General features: G+C 35.6%; 1 protein-coding gene across 8 annotated transcripts in view; it reads left to right on the top strand.

Annotated features, from left to right (window-relative positions):
• Positions 1–23280, top strand: part of WDR7 (WD repeat domain 7) — a 354164-nt gene that overhangs the window by 177960 nt on the left and 152924 nt on the right. The window lies entirely within an intron of this gene.

Genomic DNA, 23280 nt, shown 5'->3' with positions numbered 1-23280 from the left:
AACTTAGCCTTGTATTATAAGCATTATTCTTAACATTGATTTTAATGGTTTAAAAGGTTGCATATAATATGTATAAATAATTTTCTTTCATTTCCTGTTTACTTTCAGAATGTTTCCTCTATTTAACACAGACAACCAAACACATCAAAAACAGTCATCACTGGTCCATTAAATTAAAGGACCTATTTCATTTACCCAACTTAAAATATATTCTGTTTAATCAGTTAGCCGGTTTTAATTGCAATGTCACAACTGAACCCACCACACTGCCCAAACCAAACTCTATTCCGTTGGCCCACCTGGCCTTTTAGGTAACCACTCTTTTGAATTTCATGTCTTTTGTTCCTTGCTTTCTGTTTTTTTTTTTTTTCTCATGCATAGGATGCCTAAACAATGTATAGTTTAGTTTCATTTGTTTTAAACTTTATAAAAAGCCATTCCAGTACATGCAATCTTTTGGTACTTGCTTTTTTTCACTTAACTTTGTATTATAAAGATTGATTTATGTTGTATGTAGGTATGGTTCAGTCATCTTTACTACTTACTAGTGGTAAATAGGAAAAAAAATCATAATTTGTTTATTCATTTTGCTGTGAATGGACATTTGAGTTACTAGGGTTTTGTGTTTAGTTTTACTATTACAAACAGTACTGTTATAAACCCCTTTATTCATGTCTTTTATGCACATGCATACAATTTTCTCTTGAGTATATACCTAGGATTGTAATTTCCATGTCTTAGGATATGCAAATGATCAACTTTATAAAATGGTATCTTACTGTGCCCTTGGTCTCTCTGCTAACTAATGAGTTTGAGCATGGTGTTTTCTCTTCCATGAAATGCCTGTTCAAGCCTTTGTCCATTTCTTCCATTATCTTTCTGTTGTAGAAGTTCTTTATATGTTTAGAATACTAAATATGTTCAGTCTATTCATGACATCTTTGGTTTGTATGTTTTCACTTCTATAAGGTGCTTGGATGAAAAGGAGTTCTTAATTTTTATGTAATTTAATTTATCCCTCTTTCCTTTTTTTGATTAGTACTCTTAGAAACCTTATAAATTCTTCCTTATATCATCATCCATGTTTTTGTCCAAAAGTTTTAAGGTTTTGCTACTGACAGGTAAGTTGTTAATCCACCTGTAGTTGGCTGTTGTGTATAGTTTAAGGTAGAGTTCCACTTTGATTTTTACTCATATAGATAAACCTTTCTTTCATGACATTGGTATATGTATCTGGATTCTTTTTTTGCCTCCTTATTTTATTCTGTTTGCAAATTTACTCTTGCACCAAAACCATGCTGTTTTAATTACTGTAGTTTTATAACATTTTTATATCCAACAGAGCAAATGTTCCTTCATTTTCTTCTTCAGAAATGTCTTGGTTATTCTTGGCCCTTTGTTCCTCCATAATACATTTTACAGTGAAATTAATTATTCATCAAGGCTATGCTGGAAAACCTCTGCCTTTACCCTTTGGGCTTCTGCTTCTATAAAACTCCCGACTTTGAGAGCAGAGCAGAATGTCCTCTCTTTACAAGGTATCCCAAAGAGAGGGGAAGGGGCTGAGCTACTCATGACAAATTCCATGTCCTAGACTCATCTATCCAAAAAGTCGTTCTACTACCACTGGGAGCACTGAGTGAAGGATGGGCCAGCAAGCCCATCTCTACCCTCCTTTTTCTGTCTCCTAAAGTTTAGTAGTAATTAGGTTTTTCCCAGAGTTCTCTGCTCAGTCCGCTTCTCTGTCTCTGTTCTCAGTAATCTCCGCCAGCCTCACAGAGTTACTTAGCCCCTGACCAGGAGCGGTGCTCAGCCTTCTCTCTCCACACCCCACCTCTCTCCTGGGCTCCAGACTCTTGTTTTCAGGTGCTTGCCTGGATATCCATAAGATAGTTTGAACTCAGTAATATTTAAACTGAGCTTTTTTTAATTAGTATTATTAATGACACCATTCGTGCAGATTTGAAACCTTAAAATTATGTTTGACTCTCTGCCCTCTTGTGCCTCTTAGCTCTGTTAAACAGGGAGATACAACACAGTTTTTATCACTGTGTTACTATCTCTTCTTTTACATTTTCACTGCCACTACCCTAGTTTGTAGCTTTTTAGTGTCGGTTGGCTCTCATAGCTCAGATCTCTTAAATGTTCAGTTGCGGGGCGCCTGGGTGGCGCAGTCGGTTGAGCGTCCGACTTCAGCCAGGTCACGATCTCGCGGTCCGCGAGTTCGAGCCCCGCGTCGGGCTCTGGGCTGATGGCTCGGAGCCTGGAGCCTGTTTCCGATTCTGTGTCTCCCTCTCTCTCTGCCCCTCCCCCGTTCATGCTCTCTCTCTGTCCCAAAAATAAATAAACGTTGAAAAAAAAAATTAAAAAAAATAAATAAATGTTCAGTTGCCAGATGGATCTTCCTAATAATCACTATGTGATTAAAAATTTTTCACTGGCTTTTCATTGCTTTTAGAATATAATTTCCCTTAGCCTGTATTCAGGGCCTCTGTATTCTAAAACTACTTGACATTCTAGGCTTAAGTACCCACTTAATGCTTTCATGATGTCTATCTTGGGCCAGAAGCACACTGGCTCTGGTTTCCCATGTGTGACTGGAACTGTTCTGCTTGTGTGCCTGCTTCATTATTTCAGCAAATATTTATTAAGCAACTATGTGCCAGGCACTCTTCTAGGCCCTTGAGCAACATCCATGAACAAAATGACAAATTTCAATTCCTGTCTTCATGCAGCTTATATTCCAGCAGGGAGAGGTGGGTACTGGGGGGCAGGGCTCAATAAACATAAGAAGTGAGAATATTTTATAATATGTGGGGAGACGATAGGCAGCATGGGAGAAAATAGAGCAGAATAAAGGAAGAGACCATTAGCAGGAGGGTGTGAGAATGGATCGTGGTTGGGATAGGCCTCAACTTCTGTTATAGTTTCTTATTCTTTTGACGTGCCTCCCATTTCTTCTTATCAAATCCAAGTGGATTTGGAGGACCTGCCTGGAGAAGCGCCTCCTCTGGGAGACATGCCATCCTCCCAGCTGGGGTCCGCTCCCTCGGAATGTCCGTGCCTTTCTTATAAGCGGTTGCCCTTGCTTGATGACAAGTATTGCTTTCTTCCTTGCGTTTCAGTTATTTGTCAGTTTATCTTCGCTTCCCGATGAAGTGTGGATGGAGATCTTTGAAGAAAGGGGATCTTTTCTTGGTTCTTTAAGGTGGTGGTTAAAAACACTGGTTCGCACCCTGGCTCCATCACTTCCCAGCTGTGAGACGTGGGCAGCTGACCCCAGCACCCCCAGCACGGTGCCTTAGCTTCCTTATCTCTGAGCCCTCTGTCTAGGGTGGATTGCTGTCTGCCTCATTTTCTGTGTCAGTCTCTTGTTTGTCTCTCACGTTATCACACTTTGCAAATTGTAGCCACTTGTCTGCGTGTTTGCCTTCCTTCCCTGCATGTAAGCTGTGCAAAAATGGAGGGAATGTGGGGCGCCTGGGTGGCGCAGTCGGTTAAGCGTCCGACTTCAGCCAGGTCACGATCTCGCGGTCCGGGAGTTCGAGCCCCGCGTCAGGCTCTGGGCTGATGGCTCAGAGCCTGGAGCCTGTTTCCCATTCTGTGTCTCCCTCTCTCTCTGCCCCTCCCCCGTTCATGCTCTGTCTCTCTCTATCCCAAAAATAAATAAACGTTGAAAAAAAAATTGTTTTAAAAAAAAAAAATGGAGGGAATGTTGGCTGTCTTGCTCTCTGTGTGCTTCCCTCTCACGTTGAACGGGAGGATGTTTGTAGGAGTAAATGAAAGTGCTGGGACGTGTTGTGTCTTGTATAGATATGTAAAATACACAGAATACAGTAGGAGATGCACAATGAACATTCAGGACCATTGAGCATAAAGAAGTCTTTTTACGATGCTTAATAATGATGAAGAGAAAGAGTATCCCTTCCATGGTTTCTACTTTGTTTTACCTTGGGAGGTCTGGCACTTACACTTAATCCTTTTCCTTCTCCTGCTGCTCATAGAATTCATACAGGCATTTTCTACATTAATGTCTTTATGGTTTTAGTAGCATTGATTTTTGTTAGGAGTAACTAGTGAATGATTATAAAACATTTTGTGACTATAAATGCAAAAAGGTATTGTGTAATAATGGAATGGAGAAGAGAGAAGGAGAAAGGGTTTCCACACTTGCGCTGAATTTCAGCCCCTGACTATGTGGTGGTTCCTGGAATGATGTTAGTCAGGACTCCTCCCCAAACCCATTCATTGCCTTTGCTGACTGGAAATACTGAGTGATGGGTCCGGGCTTCCAAGAATATGTGACTGTCCTTGAGGGAATGCTAAAATTAGCTCATATTCCATACAAATTCTTATAAACCATTAATACTTTATAACCATTAATCTCCATATGATTTCACTATGTAAATCAACCATGAATGCATGGTTCAGTACATTTACCAACATGTAAAAAGAACTGTAGCTCATTTCAGCCAAAACAAAGTGGTTCAGTTTTACCATCCCTAAATTTGATCTACGTTTACATCTGTTTATAAAATCTGAGCATTTCCCCCCCCTTGGCCTAATGCTTCAGTGCTCTCTTCTAATAAAAAAATCAATATATGTATCCAGCACTCATGAGTAACCCTATAATAATAAACAGAGTACATGCAATTGAAAAAAAGTAATTTCAGGAAAAAACTGATTAGGATTGTGGTCAACCACAGTCTTTCTTAAAAATAAAGGTTATGCAGTATTAGGAATATAATCTTTTCATTTGATTATATCATTTTGAGAAACCCTTAATCCTAATTAAAATAATCTTTATTCAAACAACGTTTGGTGTTCTTTCTCTTCATACAATTAATAATGCAGTTAATCTAAAGTATTCTAAATTAAGATGTTTTAAAATTTCTGACTCCGTTCAATTTTATAATTGTTCTTCTGGCTCTCTGTATTTGATGAACATGTTTAAAGGAATATTTGCATTCTGAATCATCAGTTTTATACCAAATAATAAATGAAAATATTTTGTGATGACAAGTGTTTTTTTTAGAAAAGTTTATCTTTATTTTCCTAGAAATATACTTGCTCTTTTTTGATGCTGCCTACTTTGAGTTGCTAATTTTCTATTCCATAAAATTTTTACATTAAAACATAAAATGTTTTAAACTTGAATTCCTCGTACCTTTGCAAACACGCCAATTTCTTATGCAAAATAGGAAATGTACACTTCTCATTCGCTCTTTCACTCATCTTTGATGGTTGCACTTTGATAAATAAATAGATCATCTAAGATTCAATAGGCCAATTGCAGCATATAATAGCTATTCAGAGGCAATTAAACTGCCTTTTTTCATGCCGGCATGTGAGCCGCCCTTTCACAACCTTCAACTTGATTCGTGGTGATTCAAAATTAACTTAAAAGTCTTGTTTGCTGACAGCTTAAAGCTTAATTGACTGAAAGCCAAATAGAGTGTGTTCTGTATTCAGCACTAGGGCTATTGATAAAGCCATGTGTAAATTGTGCATGGTGAAAGACAGCAATTGGGCCCCCGTTCCTGTATTAGCCCACAACTTAGCATTGCTGCCCAGTCAGAATTGCTTTGTCAAGCCTTTTATCACCCCAGGTTAACTCTCTCTGGGGTTGCTCCAGCGGCAGAGCAGTCCAGTGTTGAGCTTGTACGATACAGTGGGGCTTGCTGGAATTCTGTTACTTACTTGTGGTTTCATTCCCCGCCCCCCCCCCCCCCTTCATGTAGTATTGGCCTTTCATTTCTGAACAGGACTGTGGGTAGCATATTTCAAGAAGCTACTGATTGTCTGTATTTGGCATTTTAGGAAAGCAGAGTATATAGGTTTAGGGATTTTGAAAAAGATTGTAAGAAAAACAAGTATCATGATATTGATTTGCCTCTCTTATGAAAATTAAATCTAGCCATTTTGAACATTTAATTAGGATAAGGAATGCATGCTTAATAGCCTCAAGTGTAATGTAAACTATTACATTACACTAACAGCCACACTGTCAGATTCTTTCAATACTTTTATTCAAAAAATATTTCAGTGATTATTATACCTTTTAGGCATGTGTATTTTTTTAAAAAAAATTGATGTTTACCAAATAAATGAGATGGATGATTAATATGTTAATATATATTATAAATTTCATAGTTAAGCCTTTTTTCAAAAAGAAAAGCCTTAGTAGAGTCAGTTGTATAGAAAGTACCACACAGTTTGCATATAAATATGCATTAACAAATAATGAAAAATTCAGAGGCAAAACTAAAACAATTTTCAGAAGCACTGTACAATTGTCATTTATCATGTTCACATATATCGGAACTCTGTAGGCTTTATATTTTAATGTGAAGCTTTTGATCTCTTAGTGCTTTAATAAAAATGTTAAGTTTCACCACGTAATGTATTTTGAAGATATTTTACAAGTAATGTTTGACATTTTTGGATCTTTGTGCAGTGATATGTAAATATGTTTGTGATGAACTCTATTTTATATTTCTTGTCTCAATTTTATACAGTCAAATCTTAAATTCAGCAAGGCAGATTCATAACATTTTTTTAAAAATTTTCTCATTTACCTAATGTTGTCTATGTTAATTAAATATTTGAAATGTGATAAAGCTTAAATTGCCTAGTTCATATCCTTGCAATTTAGCGTAGTTGTTTTTGTTTTTAGGGCATTCAAATGAAGCATATAAAGTAAAATCTAATTTTGATAATTTTGATGGAAATAATGAAAATAATTTTTTTCGTTATTTTGTATTTCAGGTTCTATATAATGGCATTAAAAAGATATTCTGCATCTTAAATATTTTCTTACAGAAAATGTCTTTTTTATTTTAGTATCTTTTTATTTTAACATTAGACTTAGGATTAGATATTGCTATATCTTATTGATATTCTGGTAACCATGGCTATCTAATTTTACCTGCCTCCCAATTGATTTCCAATAAGAACCGAGTCTATTCATAAAGAATCAGGATAAGTTGCAACTTAGTTTCAAAATGACTATAATTTAAAATAGTGTGTTACTCCTGTATACTTTTCAATAAAATAGTAATCATGGTTCAAAATGTAAAATCCAGGGAAGTACTGGTTTTATTGAAGTTTCACCTATACCCAGTGAGATTTGAGAGTCAAGAATGAATTGCTTTTATTGATCATGTTTTTGTATTAATGGTTAATCTAACATATCTTTAGGCACAAATTATTTGAAAACAACATTTTGTTTCTTTTTCATAATGTAGTTGTTTAGTGTATACAAAACAATTGTATTGTTACAGAGGGCGAATAAATTCCTTTTTGTATTTTTACCTTTAAAAACAAAGAGGCTGAATTCGATCATAAAGGTACTGTCTATTTTGTTTTAAACTAATTGAACAATTGTGGTGATTAAAAAACAAAACTCAGGACTTAAAATTTCGGAAAGATGGCATGGTGTGTTGAAATATTGATTCCACAGTCAGTCAGAGATTAGCAGTAAGAGATTCTTCGTGCAGATTCTGAAAGGCATGAAAGCATTTTGTCAGGCCTTGCTGACTTTGCCAGCCCTGTTTTGTAGATGGAAAAAATGAGAATTTACCTGAAGTTCTGAAAGAATGTACCTGTTTCAAGGAGGGCCAGGTCAGAGTCAAGTTAATAGTGCAAATTCTTTATATATTTTTTAAAAATACTGCATTTTTCTGGCAAAATTACTATAATTGCAAGGCTTTGGATTTTTATTTATTTATTGCAAAACACTATTTTCAATTTTTTTGAGATTGAAGTCTCTTCTAGGAAAGTGTGACTAATTTATATGTACAACATTCATGCTAACTTTGGATATCCGCCCCCCCCCACCTTTTGTCTTGTTATTTGCACATGATACTTTTACATAGTAGATCAATTTTAGTTTTACTATTTTTCTTGCATCTTCCCCAAGAACTTTCTCATTTTTAAAATTAGTAGACTGTTACTTTGTTTTTAGTATCTGCATTTGATAATGTTTGGTAGAACTGTTGATATACCTTACCCAGTGAAAAGAAATGTATATTTTATATTCCATAGTGTATTAAAAGTATGTCCCAGTACAGCATGTAAGGGAAAATTTGGCCATCTGTGGTGAGATTTGGTTTTACGTTATCTTCTTTAATTTCTCAGCCTTGAAATGTTTTATAATTGGAATATAATATTATGATATTACATTTACCAAATTATCCAAGTAATATTACACTTGTTCATATCTTAGCGATTGAAACATTATGTTGAGGTATTGGTAAAAAAAAAAAAAAAAGTGAAAACACCATAGATCGAATGAACTGATAATTAGAATACTAAAAAGTTTCTAATTATTACAGTTTGTATTCAGACAGTGTGTATTTGGCATTTTAAAGTACCTAATAGCTAAACGAATACTTATATTTTGTATTTAGTTATGTAAATATTCCTGGGAATATATCAAATGTCATCCAGTTCAGTAAAATGCCCGTATAATATTGTGACTCTCATTTAGGTTGAAATCCATATTAAAATTGAAAGTGGTAAGTTGTAAAACTATAGATGAGATCCTAAGTATCTGGTCATATATTTTTATTTGAGCTTTTAAAAATGAAGAATGAATTAATGTCTTTCAGAAATGACATTTTCATTAATGTTAGCTTGAAATTGAGAGGATTAGTGTAATAGCATACAAGAATTAACTTCTGATAAGTTCAGAGAAAATTACTTGACCATCAACTTTATGCATATGATCTAATAACATTACTAAATACAGATCATTATTATTTACTTCATCTTTTAGGTAATAGAAGGTAAATGTATCTTAACTTTCTCTCTCTACTTAATGATACCTAAAATAATGCACAGTGCATTATAGTAGATATTCAGCAGCTGAGATGATTATACATTGAAAGTGAGATATGAATAGCATTGATAAAAGAAGCATTATTTTAAAATACATTCAGGATCAAAGCCAAGATTACTTCCTCATGAATTCTCTATTGTGATTAACTTGACTTTATTTGGCTTATATGTGATGCTGAATTATATATGATGCTGAATGGTAGGAAAGACATCGGGTTTTATTTGGATAGATCAGACAGGAAAGAGTTGACTGTAACTCCGAGAGTTATGCCATGTAATCCAAAAGAGGCTGATCATTAGGTTAATGTCCACTTTGCTAGTCATTTGTAAAAATTGCCCTCTAAACTAGTAGAAAACATGTCTTAATATTTGGGGGTATTTTTGATAAGACAATGCCCGGTTAAACAGAGTGGTTGAAACATCCCTAAGTGCTAATGAGTACTTACTTGGTAGTCTATACTAATGCTTTAGTGGATGCTGAACAAGTTTAGATGTTAAGCTTTTTAGGAAGAGTGAATGATGGCTAATGATTATTTAATGACAGATCTCTGGACTGAAAGGCATTTAGCACTCAAAGTATACTGCAAAGCCTATTTCTCAAAGCTTCAGACAGGTTTATTTGGTCTCACCTTGAATAGAACAGTGCTGTATTGATTTCATTGGTGTGGATTTAAACACACTATCGGCTTAGAATAGCACTAGTATGCAGTAGAAAATGATTGTCTTAACCCTTATGGTGACTCTAAGCTATTCTCTGATATGACGATGTGAACTTTGGAAGCAATCATGAATTTATTTACAATATTTGGCGTTCAGTATGTGAGTTTGGAAAACCTTTGTGCATGTGAGCTTATAGTAGAAATTAACTTGTAGTGAGGCATATGTAGAGGTAACTAAAACTTAAAATTATATTTTTATTTGGTGTCTTCCTTCATATTTTAGAAGAATTTCTCTTCTATGGAAGCTGTTGATGTTTCTGTGGATGACATGCCAATTTTATTATCCTGCTGGATAATATCTTATTTAAGTATTTGGTCTCTAGATGGTAATAATGTTTATGCTTAGTACTTTGTATATTTTTTTGTATATTTCAATATTTCACATATATATATTCCATATAAAATCCACTTGACGCTAGTTACTTCATATACTTGATAGAACATTTCCTACCAGGTTTTTACATTTGTTCTAGATAGCCCCAGTAGAAAATATGTGTAACATTATTAGGTACTAGAGACCAAAACTTATTTTAAGACCTTTTTCTAATTATAAATTTTATTTGCTTGCTATTCTTTTGAGAAGCATTTGTAATTATATAGGATTTGAAGATACCTCATAAAGATTTAACCTGGAGCAGGTGTCAAATATTAACTAGTTTCTATGCATCGTACACTGATGCACAGGCCAGTGAAGATTCGAGGGATCCATCTGGGACGTCACTATGAGTGACCACTCTCTTTGTGCCCTTCACTTTGTCACTTGAACACTTAAACTACTTCATCTTCCTTATCTACAAAATATGCATATTGGTTTGGTGAGAAGAGTTCTATGATCCCTTTTTTCTCTGAAGTTCCAAAATTCTCCACTAACAATCATCTAGTCTTAGACCTAGGAGATATTTTTTACACACTTTATTTCTGATTTGTTTGCTTTTCCCTTTAAATGCTTTTCTTTAAAAAATGTTTGTTTATATTGAGAGAGAGAGAGAGAGAGAGAGAGCGAGCATGCACATACGCATGAGCAGGAGAGGGGCAGAGAGAAAAGGAGAGAGAATCCCAAGCAGGCTCTGCACTGTCAGCACAGAGCCCGACATAGGGATCAATCTCGCAAACCGTGAGATTTTGACCTGAGCTGAAATCAAGAGTCTGCTGCTTAATTGACCGAGCCACCCACCCAGGCACCCCTCCTCCGCCCCTCCTTCTCCCCTCCTTTTAAATTCTTAATGGTATATCTTTTTTTGGAAAGAGTTTGGAGAGAGATTGTAGTGGGCACATAATTAGGTCATTATAACACGTATAGTATTAGTAGGTGTGTGAAGAACCCTAAGTAAGCAGATGGAATTGTATGGACGTGGTATTCTGATTATTTAAAAGATGGACTTCAGGTTTTTTGTTTTCTAAATGAGGAATGTTTTACCTTTAACATTCTTTCTAACCATAAGTAAATACCGTTTCTTGTTATGTGAGTGTTTTGTAGAAATCAAAAACATTGGATAAAGTATTGGAGAAATCATTCAGTTTTTTTTTTCTTTTGCTAACAAGAGAAAGCTTTTTGAGCAAAATTATAAGCACGTGTTAAATTCTTGCTTAGGATAGTTTGCATCTGCCTGTGTTCAGCCCTCCCATGCCATGTCGTGACCCTGACACCGGTGGGCTTGCGGGGGCAGTGGTGGCAGGGGTTCTCGGTAACTGTTACCGTGTCTTGACTTTATTTTCCCTTTTTTTCTGCCAAAAAGTCCCAGAGCGGTTGAGTAAAATAAGAACCAGCCTGGATGTATGTGTCCATTTTTCATCAATACTCATTTATTTTCTAGGTTTTTACATAGGAAAGTAGCTCTCTAGTCTTAATAAAAGATGAATTAAGATGAGAAGACTATAAAACTATCTCTTCACAACTCCTGAGTAATAATGATTGGAGCTACTCAGGCAGAATTTGGAGGAAATGATTATGTGTTTATCATGTAGCATTTATCACGTAGCGTTATATGTTTATCATGTAGATTTTTTAAAAACCAGTCTTTGAAAATAGTGGGACATCTTACAAACCAGAGTATCTGACTACATACATATGTAGGTTAAAATATTAAACTTTTCTCTTAGTGTTCATCTCAAGAATAGTAGCTTTTCCAAATCCAGAGTAGTAACAAATCGATGACTGAATTCCAGTATCTCTAGGTGTATGTACTTTGCTTTTTTTAAACACTGGAAGGGCTATGCAAAAATTCAAGGCTCAAGGACTGTTTCAATTTGATATGTACAAGATAGGCAACTCAGATTCAAGTTATAAATGGAATTAACTAATTAATAGGAAATCATATGAAATAGTCACATGAAAGAGAATATTAGTAAATTTTAATATCCATATGTGTATGCTTATTTGAGAAGAAATCATATAAACAAAAAAAAGGTCTGGAAGAAAGAAATTTGCCAAGCAACAACTGCAGTCAATTTGATAGACTGGTTATCCTCATAAGATGAGGAAATGTAAAATAATTTTAAAACCCTCTATTATAATTTCATCTATTTAAAAAAAATTTTAATGTTTATTTATTTTTGAGAAAGAGAGACAGAGCACGAGAGGGGGAGGGACAGAGAGAGAGGGAGACACAGAATCCAAAGCAGGCTCCAGGCTCTGAGCTGTCAGCACAGAGCCCAATGTGGGGCTCAAACCCACCACGGGTCGTGAGATTATGGCGTGAGCCGAAGTCGGATGCTAAACCGACTGGGCCACCCAGGCGCCCCACGTGTATAATAATTTTAAAGGCACATAATTCCTCTCTCTACATGTGGCTTAAAAATGATAACAGCATGAAAATGTGACAAGATCAGAAATGGAAATCCTGTTTAGCTATCTAATAAATTCAAGATTTCTGTCTTTTAAGTTCTCTGGAGCTACTTAGAAATCTCCTTGAAAAATGAACTAAAATGTCTTTTACATATGTGCATATTCCTTAGACTATATAGATGGGCTACTTTTTCTATAGGTTCTAGGCTAATAATGCGTGTATCCTTAATGGCTTGAGGCTGTGGTTTGTTTCCTCAGTGGCTTTTAGACTTTTAGTACAAATGCTTAGTTTACTTTTATTTATTTGTTTTTCTTTTTCAAAGCTTTACTTTCTTGGTCATCTGTTAATGTACTTTCTTGGTCGTCTATTAATGTGATTAATAAATTACAAGTCAAAGTTGTCTATGACCTTTTTATTTCCCCTTTAAATTTCTTCTCCTTATTTCTTTTCTCATTCTATTTCCCTTTTAAATTAAAAAATATTTTTCCTTAAAATTTTTTTTATTTGTTTAGTTTTTAGGCATTGTACCATATGTTAACCTCTATCAAGTTTTCAATAGCTCACAGGATGCATATAAAGGATAGATCTTATGTATTTCTGCTTGTTGTCAACTTGGTTATTAAAATCTTAGCTATAAAACTTTGTTTCGGGCTTAACCACCACACCTTTTCCCAGATCTGCTGTTGCTTTAAAGGTCTGGCCATTAATTTCCAAGATATTGGAATTATGCTACCCCTGACTATGCTCCATTATTTCTGCTTAACAACTCACCTGTAGTGGAGAAAGCAGAATGAAAAATAACATGTGAAATAAGGTGATCATTTTTCAAAATCCGAGATAACATAATCTAAGAAAAATAAAGGCAAGAAATACCTTAGATGCTCCAATTTACTGCAAGCTAACCTTTTAAAAATGGTAACTTTTAATTACAAAGCATTGTTTCATTATTGTGGCCAAATGTATAGTAACTCAGAAAAATGAATACTCCACAAACTTCTTGTAAATGAGCAGATGTGCTTGTTAACTTCTCAAAGGTAGAATAAGGCAGTTATCCCCTTTGATCTGGTTTTGTATCACCGAGTTGATAAAGATAAATACCTAGGCGAAAATTGTTTTTAAGTGTATCCAATTAATAGTTTGTTATTTTATGAACAACAGTGACCTCAGGTATAACAGTTTATTTTTCACTGTGCTGTAATGTACAGGTGTCAAATTGTCATAGAATGTATCCTAACAGTCCCCCAAATGTTAAGCCTCATGTGTCTCATTTGATTTTTAAAATAAGTACATCATGTCTACTCCGGTATTTTTATAGGTGTATCTCATTGGTAGAAGGTGTCTTTTTCTGAACATTAACTGTATGAGAATTTATGAGAATGATTTGCCATGTTTTCAGATTTCTGTAATTTTGCAAGCGTCTAACCACTATTTCTGAAATATATCTTTCTTCATGAAAAAGCTAATAACGTTCTTAATGTTAATTTGTAGCTTTTAAAACTTGGCATGTTATCTCAGATTCACCTTTGAGAGGTAAAGTGAACCAACACTTGAACGTTATTCTTGGTAGTTATTTACTACAAGATTTCTGACTACATAGATATCATAGATCTTAGGAATTTTTGAATTTCTGTTTTCTCTCAAACTGAGAGTATTTGCACTAAAAGTAAAAACAAATTGACTTGTTGATGTTTAGGTAGAGAATAAGGGGGAAAATAAGATAATGCATATCATAGAGAAAAGGATGTGGAACTTGTCTATGAAGAATAAAAAATTTGTTACAAGAATTACTTGAAAATACAAGTTGCTTTCAAAGCTTACGGTTTCTAATTATCAAACTAATCAATAGATCAGCATACCCTCATGATAGTGATTATTTTAAGTTTCCTTTGAAACAGAAAATCATTTTGGAGTGTTTTATCTGATTTTGAGGAGAATGGATATGATGTATTTTGTCAAATGCACACACATAATACATATATGTGCAAAGGCATTATTTTAAAATGGCTTCAGCAGCAACAGGAGATAGGCATTTGCAGAACCTGTGGTGTTCCAGCAGGGGGCTATCGTGCATGCATACAAATGAAGAGCATGTTTGTTTACTTCAGCTTTCAAAGGAGGGGGGACACCATGCACAAGCAACCCAAACAGGGAAGGCCTCATAGATTTGGGGAGCAAATCTATACCCCTCACCCCCAGTAGGTATGAGGAAAACACTGACAGATGGGTCACAGAATAACTAAAATATGTTGGTGAGAGGTGAATACTCAAAGCATTCTATGTGTACACTCCTGGTTTGGTAATAATGGGAAAATTTTGAAATAAATGTTCAAGTGCCCCACGATTGTCATTTTTATCTTTTTTCCCAAGGAGGTAGACTGGAAGATTCAGAAAACTTGGTCTGTTTTATTCATTTCAGGCGCACAGGTCAAAATTCACATGTTGGCCATATCACCAACTATCTGCAATTTAAATTTTTTTTCCATACCGACATTTATGTGCCTTATTATGTAAAACGTGCAGGATTTGCAGTGCTCTGAGGTGTGCCAACAAATGAAAATAATGTGCGGTATTCGTACAAAAGCACTTGGCCGAAGGAAAGAAACTTAATTACATTTACAATGGTATGGACCCACTAATTCTCCTTGTAATTTTAGGAAACCCAGATTCACCACCAAGAGAGTGAGGTCTGAGAGTCCTTTTTCACACATTGGATGGTCACCAATCTATGCCTTTTTGTGTTTCTGTTTAACAAATTCTTTATAGTGTTTGACCAAGAATTGGGGTATAACGTATAACTGAAATCTAATTAGAAGAAGACTAGCCTTTTAAATTCTTTTAAAAACAAATTGGCTCTAAAATGAATTAATATGAAAAGAGTTTTGCTTATTTTAAACATCTCCTCGCCCCCCCCCCCCCACAACCCCTGGCCATTGTTAACAAAGCTTATTTGGAAGATTACTGTTACAAAGTTGATATCTCTGTGGCCTTGTACTTTACTGGTCTTAACTCTAAGCACCAAGTAGTGGTAGAAAATGTCTGGGCCAAATATATGTGGAAACAGTTTACACTGTGGAAACTCCACTGAGGGTCACTGTTCTCATTATGATTCTAAAACATAGACAACACATTTTTAAAATCTCAAAAATCCAGTTCTAGCTCACTTAGATTTAAATTTTACTGTCTTGGTACACTAAGACTATTATATACTATTATATATGTGCATATAATTATATATTCTTTTTTTTGTTTATTTATTTTGAGGGAGAGAGTGTGCATGAGGGAGGGGCAGAGAGAGAGGGAGAGGGAGAGCGGCAGAATCTCAAGCAGGTTCTGTGCTGTCAGCACAGAGCCCAACGTGGGGCTCAGACCCACAAACCCTGAGAGCATGCCCTGAGCCGAAATCAAGAGTGGGACGCTTAACTGACTGAGCTGCCCAGGCGTCCCCATATGATTATATATTCTTAATGTGTGTATGTATATGTAAAGTCAGCATATTTGATTAGCACCATATAATGATTAAAAAGGCATATCTTAAAAATAATATTCCATTAGGCAGCCACATTTATCAATTTTGATAATAGGAGAAAGTTGAAGTTATTTTGTTTAAAGTACACCTGAAAAACAGTTTGAACTCAACTTGCTTTTGAAGACCTAGCTTCTTTTAGGTTCTTCTGTTTATGTTAAGGCATGTTTTAAAATATATTTTGATTGGACAGAGTTCACTGTCATACTAAATTCATCTTAATATACAATCTTATAGATTTTTCATAGTATCAGTTGATAATGCCACATCACATGTAAAGTATCCCTGGGATTGAGAAAAGAGAAATGAGATAAAAATGAAGATTTGGAAGAATATTTCGCTGGTCTGAAAATAGAAATCTTTTGTAGTTTAATTGACTAACATTTGATCCATATGCTAAGACTATTCTAGCCATGTGCAGACTTGGTAAATAGTAAATCACATCTTAATTCTGAGTTTCTCTGTTCTCAAGATTGCCAGTATTAATAAAGTTCACTTTATTAAAACTACTTTGTTCTTTAATAATTAATCAAAACATGATATTACTGAATATGCCTTATGGCAAATAAAACAAAGGTGTAAGGGATCATGATAGAGACTATTTTCTAGCTTAATCCAGCTTAGTATATTAAACAGTCTTGACATGATGCCATTTAGTTTTCACTGTGAAATCTTGCAACATACTCTTTTCTGATCAAATAGAATCCTACAAAGTCCCAGATATTTATTAGTATGCAGTCTTACTAAATACAAGTTTTTTTGTACTCTGAGGCAATATGTAGTAAAAGAAATTTATTTTTCTATACGTACAATTCTAAAATTTATTAAATATGGAAAGGGTAAAGAAAAACATTTAAAATTTTATTGCCATCATTTATCATGAATAAATCGGTGTTTCTGAATTTCCAAAGGGATGTTTTAGAGTATATTGAAGTTTATACCAAATTCAGAAAACATTGATGTCATTGCGAATGTCACGTGGACTCTGTCATGTGCCAGAGAAATTTCTGACGTAAAATTAGTGAGCTAAACCAATCCGAATGCAACATTCTGTTTTAAAAAACCTTAAAGATATGTTTGTGATATAGTTTTAAGGATAATTATGATCTTGAAGTGAATTACGATTGAATTCAACCACATTACGTCATTAATTTTGACTAGAATTTTAAATATCAAACATATGTCAGTCCTCTGTGGAAAGCATTCTGATGCTCGATCCTAAACAAAGAATTAAATTTTGGAGAACAGTTTTTCCGGGTCAATTCTCACAGTTCTTAGACTGTATTCTCAGAGTAGTAAACGGGTAGTATCGTCTTATCCGAGGCTTAATACCTAATACAATAACAGAGCCCCATCAATAGAGGGCTAATAGCAGATATGAAGGATATGCTGGCACTTCATCTCGTAAAACCGCTGTTCGCCCTAATTCAAATCCATTGATTCCTATTCCAGTTAAAACTGAAGAACTTAATATGTCTTTTAATCCTTTTATTGTAAGCTAGGATAAAATTAATTTTACCCTGGAACTGCACAAAGCCAATTAACATGATCTTTAGAGTTATTTAGTAAAGTGCTTCAAACTGGTAAATTTATCTTGACCTCTTGGTTGCACTCTCTGACTGCTTTTTAAATGAGGTAATCAATATCTCACAGTCCTTTAAATAGCTTAAACTTCTCAAATATTTTACCTGTGTTCTAGTTAAGCTGTAAGTAAAGTGTTTACTCCTGTTCACGTAAATCTAGAGTCAATTATGCTAAATCTAAAGACAATTCTGTACTTTTGAGGAACACTGTATGAATAAAAAAGGTTGTTTTAATAAAATCAAAGGCTCATATTTTGTTTAAAGTAACCCAATAATGAAGAAACATTTTATTTTTACACAGAACAACTATTCTGTTTGCAACTTAAAATGTAGAACATTTATGTCCTTTCCCACTGCATGCAGCTTCTGTTTTCCACACAGGGCCAGTCGAAGGTATTAATTTTCTTACTGTGATAGGGTGATCAACCGTCCTGTCAAGAAAATGGATCTCCATGTCACCCTTTAGCATGATTAAATGGAGGCATGTCTCTGTGAAAAAATACCAAATTTTCATGAGACAAATGAAACTGTAGAAAGGTCTACTTTTATAGAATTATTTTACTTTTAATGTTTCAAAATCTCCCATTTGATTATCACTTATAGGAAAACATTTCAGCTAATTGCATATTGTCTTGTATTATTTAAGAGCAAACCCAGGCAAAGCCAATAATTCTAAATGTCTTCAAATCTAAAAAATTAAAGAATCAGAAATTGGGGTATGTTACTGTTGGAATAGTAGTAGGGATGGGCCGCCGTACTTAATACAGTCACTAATCAGTCAGTGTCTCTTTTAGGGGATCCCTTTTCTTCCTCTTACTCCTTGTTAACAAAGAGCTATGATGTGTTCAGACCTGGATACTGATAAAAATTAGATAGCATAGAATTTCAGCATCAGTAGTATTAATAACCAGTTGGACAGTGTTCTTATGAGCCTGTGCACATGCTGAACTTTAAATTACACCAAGTGATATACTTGACAGCTAATTAAGATTTCATATTTTGGCCACTTAGCAGAGAGCACCTGTTATGATCCTTTCTATTAGCTTCAGGATAAAATTTACAAATGGCTGTTTTAACGTACGTTATTAAAACTTCCCTAAAGTCTTAATTCCTTCCCGAGAAGTGGGAGTTAAGACAAGATTGAGGTAATTAAACAAAAGGAACAGAGGGAAGGTGGGGGACCAGGGCTAGAGGCGGAGCTCTCCAAATGCCCCTGTTGTTTAATTTCCTACTGGAAGCAGCCCATGTGTGCTTCTGCCCCCCGCCCCCCTTCCCCCTTCAAGCAGTGGCCGTTGCAGAGGCTGAACGGCTGGGGTCAATGCCTTGCCTATTGATCAGTATCCCTGCAGTCCCCTGCTCCAGCAGCTGCTTCATTGGCTTCTTTCAGGGCCTGCTTCAGTACATTAGAATAGAAATCCATAACCAGAGCTGTGCTCATCCAAGCAGGGGAAGAAACTAAATTAAATGGTATAAAACAATCTTGGATCAGGAGTTTGTGCCAATTCATCTTGATCTAAGATGTCACACCGGGCTCTCTGTCTGAGCACCTGGGCTAGAGGCAGCCATAGTGAAAATAGATGGAGCTGCGATCATTCATTTGTCAGCTAAGGAGCAAGGCAGCGGTTAGCAATTCCCTTCTGCAGAGGTCAGCTGACAGAACAATCAGTGCAACTGCAGAATAGAGCTTTCCTTTGAACTATTGTTATGGAGCATGCTCTTGCTGAGTCGTGGGGGGAGGGGAGCTTCATTTGCTTCCTGTTTCAAGACTGCTATGGAAATAGTGAAATATACACTACATGCATCTAGATGCAGTTGCACAGAGCTCTTACTCCCATGTCTGTCCCTGTACTCAAATAAAGTTGGCTTTAAATGCACGTTCTGATATCTAGATGATCAAACTGTTACATATCACTTTCTCTAGAATTTGGGTTCATTTTCATCCTCCTAAACACAGAGGCAGTGGTTATTGATTTTGTTTCTTCTTCGTATGGCTAACCTTTTAGGTTTTTCCCCCACTTCAGTTATTACAACTATGACAGACCAGTGGCATACTTGGAATCTCTGATTGCACGTACACATTAACACTCTTACTAATGTTTCTGTACCTTTAATAAACTCAGAAAAAAACACGAAGAGAGAGAGTTACATAGAATGGTATCAGAAGATATTTCTGAATGTTACTTAAATATTTTTGAACATTTTAATTGAGGCTTTTTATAAGAAATGTGAATTCATGAAATATTTATGACTTTAGAAGTGACGGAGTAATTTTATAACATTGGAGGAATATCCTTAACTATACTATAAAAAATGAATTAGGGAGATGAATAAAATTTTATATAGAAGATTTAGAATATTTTTAAAGATCAGTGTATTCTCTGTGGACTCATACTGGATTTTGTCTTTCTGTATACTACATGACAACTAATGACAAATTTTCAGAACTACCTTTTTTTTAATGTTTATTTTTGACAGAGAGAGAGAGAGAGAGAGAGAGAGAGAGAGAGAGAGAATATGTGCAGGGGAGGGGCAGAGAGAGAGAGGGAGACAGAGGATCTGAAGCAGGCTCTGTGCTGAGAGCTGCGAGCCCAGAGCCCAGTTTGGGGCTCAAACACATGATCCCTGAGATCATAACCTGAGCTGAAGTCAGAAACTTAACCCACTGAGCCACCCAAACACCTCCTTTTTTTAAACATTAAGCTGTGACATGCAGAATCTTAGAGACTATAGTGGCAACCACGAATCTTTTTTTTGGTACTCCATTGTACCAAACTTTTATTTTCCAAATAAATAGTAACCACTCTTTGATGTTTCCGTTTTAGTTTTCTTAGTGTTTTTTTTTTTTTTTGTAAGTACTTTAATGCCACTCTCTTATGGAATTACTCCTTTCTAACTACTAAATTCTTTGTAATATCCTACCATTTCCTTTTCTTAGCCTCACCCAGGTCAGCTTGCCCACTTCTATTCTGCCTTTGAGCACAGTTAAAAAAAATGCAATTTAAAATTTCTACTTAAAAGCTTTGTGCTCTAGGTGTTTTGTTTGTTTTTATTAAGCTTCTGGAGAAGCCATATCTACTTATCTTAAAAGGATTTCTTTGTTTTTACTTTTGTGTTAGTTAATTTTTGCTTAAAATCTTACTGTTTTTGACTAAATTTGTTACTTTTTGTTTTAATTTTTTAAATTAATTTTGATAATTAGTTAATTTAGATTCTTAAAAGAACTTAAGGCATGACATCTAAAGTTTGCAGTGTTTCTATCAACTTCCCAAAGACCAAACCAATCTTTTTTAAAATTTTTTCTTAACATTTTATTTTTTAGAGAGGGAGAGCATGCACGGGGTGGGGTGGGGGCTGGCAGTGAGAAAGAGGGAGACAGAGAATTCCAAGCAGGCTCCATGCTGTCGACACAGGGCTTGAACCCACGAACCTTGAGATTATGACCTGAGCCAAAGTCTGATGCTCAAGTGACTGAGCCACCCAGGTGCCCCAAGACCAAACCAATCGTAATCTCACTTTGGTTTCTACAATATCCTTCTAATCCCCTAAATCTAATTATGTTACTCTGTGGCTTAAATCTTACCTTGAGTATCTTCCCACTTTTTATAGGATAAAGGTTGAAATGTGAATATGGTCTATGGTGCCATCTGTGGTCTAGCCCGTGCCTGCCTCTCTTGCCTGTTTTCTATCTTTCTCTTGGCTCTTAGGCTTCCAACCTGATTACCTGTCTTTGAGTTGGAAGTCAACAAATTACTTCATGCTTGAGGTTCTTACACAGACTGTTCTCTCAGTTCATAGTGTTCTCATTGATTCTGTAACCTATTTCTAATTCTTATTTAGTAGGCTTTAAGTTCAAAGAGGACAGGGATTTTGCTTTTCTTATCCCTGTTCACTTCCAGTATAATACCATGAATACATCAGACCTTCGATTCTTATATGTTGAATGACTGAGTAACTGATGGAATGAATGGATTTCTACCACCACTGGTACTGTTTTTCACCTGATCGTTGCATGAGTCTTCTTTTAGTTCTGCTGGACACCAGTCTTGTTTTACCTCGTAATCTACCTTTCTATCGCCACTCTCATGGTCTTTCTAACAGTGAATAAATCTGATATCACCACCTTATGCAAAATTGTTCCAATAGCTTTCCATTAAACAAAAGTTAAAAGTCTTCAGCTTGCCATGCACAAGTCTGTCTTGATTTGGTACCCCTTTAGCCTCTCCCATTGTCATTCCCTTGCCTTACCTTCAATTAGCATAGAATGACAGAGTGAATGAAGAGACAAAATAAAACATCTAAAAGCACTCAGAGGTCCCTGCTGCTAATTTCTTAGCGTTCTGAGCTCTGAGGGCCCTTTTCTATATTGATTTAAGTAATATAGAGAGTGAAGTATTAAAAGGGGCTGGATGGATGACTAGAGAGAGTAGAAGGCTGACCTCCAATGAAGATGTCTCCAGAAGTTCACTTTTTAAATTTCTCTGTACCAAATATATAGCTGTGAGAGATAAAATATACAAACAGCAAACCAAAGAGACATAACTAGTCTCCAGAAAGATAGATACCCTTGTGGACAAGTAATAAAACAGAAGTGATCTGGGCTAATACCCTTAGCTACTTCCCAGAAGCGGGCTTTTGGCTCCTGTGAGCTAAAGAGGTCTTAAAATATATCATGAGTACAGCTTAAAGCCAGGAGTGAGGCTATGGCTTTGTCAGTTCTTGAAAGGACCCTGAAAGAATGTGAGTAGGTTACTACTCAGTTCAAATCAAAGTTGTTATTAAAGGAGAAGAAGAATAGATATTAACTCTGTGACTGGCATTGTTAACTGTAATAAAAGATTGTGGAAATAAGTGAGTTGTGTTTACCCTAAGAACCTAGAAACAAAAGAAGGGCTCCTGGCTGGCTCAGTTGGTAGAGCATGCCACTCTTGATCTTGGGGTTGTGAGTTCAAGCTCCACGTTGGGCATAGAGTTTACTTAAAAAAGAACCTAGAAACAAAGAGAACAGAGAAAAAACATACAGTAGGAGAAATAGTAAAAATAACAACAGAAGTTGGTGAAATAGAAAGAAACGGAATAATAAGATCAAAACTGAAATATTTTTTGAAAGTCTGGTAAAATATAAATTTCTAGCAATACTGATCAAGAAAGGCATGAAAAGTAATATTAGAGAAGGCAGAAATAATATTTAAATGGATCCATAGCAATGATATAACTGAAATATTTTCATGATAGTACTGTAAATAACTTTAATAAATTAAAAAACTTAAGTTAGATAGATAATTCCTTTAAAACCACAAGCTATCAGAAATTACTCAAGAGGAAATAGAAAGCCAAACTGGACAAGTAACTGCCAAACTATTTTCTAAAGTAGTCGAACCTTTTTACATTTCCACCTGCAATGCATACTCATTTTCCGTCCATACTCGACAGCACGTTTTATAATCCTTTTTATCACAACCCTTCTAGTGGATGTGAAGTGATATCTCCTCGTAGTTTTGACTTGCATTTTCCTAATGACCAGTGATGTTAAGCTTCTTTGATATGCATCCCGGCCCTTTATATATCTTTGGAGAAATATCTATTCCAATTGTGTACCCATTTTAAAAGTTGTACTTTTTTTTTTTTAATTTTTTTTCAACGTTTATTTATTTTTGGGGGGACAGAGAGAGACAGAGCATGAACGGGGGAGGGGCAGAGAGAGAGGGAGACACAGAATCGGAAACAGGCTCCAGGCTCTGAGCCATCAGCCCAGAGCCCGACGCGGGGCTCGAACTCACGGACCGCGAGATCGTGACCTGGCTGAAGTCGGACGCTTAACCGACTGCGCC

This window comes from Herpailurus yagouaroundi, unplaced genomic scaffold, assembly GCF_014898765.1.
Source record: "Herpailurus yagouaroundi ecotype Mexico unplaced genomic scaffold, PumYag 142, whole genome shotgun sequence".
NCBI lineage: Eukaryota > Metazoa > Chordata > Mammalia > Carnivora > Felidae > Herpailurus > Herpailurus yagouaroundi.
Note: the sequence above shows the minus strand (reverse complement) of the source record. Positions and strands in the feature narration are given on the sequence as shown.